The sequence below is a fragment of the Bison bison genome, unplaced genomic scaffold (genome assembly GCF_000754665.1).
Source record: "Bison bison bison isolate TAMUID 2011002044 unplaced genomic scaffold, Bison_UMD1.0 scf7180017864456, whole genome shotgun sequence".
Classification (NCBI taxonomy): Eukaryota; Metazoa; Chordata; class Mammalia; order Artiodactyla; family Bovidae; genus Bison; species Bison bison.
This window is the reverse complement of record NW_011495018.1, coordinates 29,091,632-29,093,586: the sequence shown is the minus strand read 5'-3', so window position 1 is coordinate 29,093,586 and position 1,955 is coordinate 29,091,632.

Sequence of the window (1,955 nt, the reverse complement as noted above, 5' to 3'; positions counted from 1 at the left end):
CACTTTCATGAAGTAGAATTTATGATTTTTTTCTTTAATGGGTAGTGAGTCTGGTGCTATAGATAAGAAGTCTTTGCTTAACACAAAGTCATAAAGATTTCCTCCCATGTGTTCTTCTAGATATTTTATAGTTGGTTTTATACTTAGAACTATAATCCATTTTGAGTTAATTTTTGTTAATATGCCAATTTTCTTTGGTATAGGATTATATATAGTTTCAAGGATTAAATAATGTATGTTACGCATTTATAACAGAGCTTGGCACATAATGAAGTTCAATAAATGATAGCTATAATTATTAAAGAACATTCTTTTGCTGTTATTATGGAATTCCTCACTAAGAACACTATTTTCCTTTTACTTAAGGGTGTCTATGAAGTGACTCAGGTCTGGAAATTGAGGGAGGTGCCTCATTCCCTATCATTGGGGTTTACCAATCTATCATCATTACTCATTTACCTGCAAGTAACAGAGACCTAAAATAACAGTGTCCTAAACAAGGTGAAAGTTCCTTTCTTTCTCATGTGAGTGTCAGAATGCAGGCTGTCCAGGGCTGGATGGCATCTCTAGTCCACAAAGACACTCAGGGACCTACATGCCTTTTTATCTTATTTTCTCACCACCACTAACTATTGCCCTTATCCACATTCCAAGATGCCTCATAACCACTTCTATGTTCTGAGCAGAAGGTTGGATAACCAACAAGGACCTACTGTATAGCACGTGGAACTCTGCTCAATGTTGTGTGGCAGTGTGGATGGGCGAGGAGCGTGGGGCAGAATGGATACATGTGTCTGCATGGCTGAGTCCCTTCACTGTTCACCTGAAACTATCACAACACTGTTCATTGGCTATACTCCAATACAAAATTATACGTTTTTTAAAAAAGAAATAGAACCTCTGATTTTTAGCAGAACACGTAGCTACCAAGAATAAAGACTACATTTCCCAGCCTCCCTTGCAGGTAGGTATGGCCATGTGCTACCCCTCCCATCCAGGCTGCCACAGAACATTAAGCAGAATTCCAGGTGCTATACAGTAGGTCTTTGCTGGTTATCCATTTTAAATATAGCAGTGTGTATGTGTCCATCCCAAACTCCCCTGGAACTCATAAGTTCATTCTGTGAGTCTCTTTCTGTGTTGTAAGTAAGTTCATTTGTATCATTTCTTTTTAGAGTCCACATATAAGGGATGTCATACATAGGTTCTATTTCTATGAGAGATAAGGGGGAAATAGATATTGGAAAGCAATTAGTAATCCTTGTCACAGTAACTCAGCTCAAGCCTCTGTTCACCAGTTTTTACTATTAAAAAGTACTGATTGGGACTTCCCTTGGGGTCTAGTGGTTAAGACTCAACTCCCAATGCACAAGGTGCAGGCTTGATCCCTGGTCAAGAAACTAGATTCCACATGCCGCAAAGAAGACCTGGCACAGTTAAATAAATAATTTTTTTTTTTAAGTACTGATCAAGTGGCATCTTAGTGGCCTCTTTTGTTTCAGGCACTTAATTAGAAGAAACAAAAATAACTATAATGGTCAGGGACCTTTGTCTATGGAGTACCTGTCTGTTCTGTTGACTAGTGTCTTCTTTATGCTCATCTCCCTCTGCTATTAAGTGTCACTACTTGGTCTAAAGCACATAGTGTTCTTCATTTTCTTTGAAACAAAGAGCCCCATACCATCTTCTAATAGCACCCCAAGCCTGTAGAGAACAGATTACTAATGCTTTTTGGTGCTTCTGCTATTTCCTTCACCAAAGTATTTTTTAAGTTATTTGAGAACAAAACAGCACCGTTTTAGTTGCAGAGAGGCGGGTATCTGTGAACTCACAGATGTCTGTAAGGCTGGAGAATGAAGAAAGTACAGTCGTAGTAATTTCCCTCTGGGGCAATCTCAGCCCACACTGGTGCACTCATTTCCCCCTCTCCAACCCTACAGACATCTGTGAGTTCA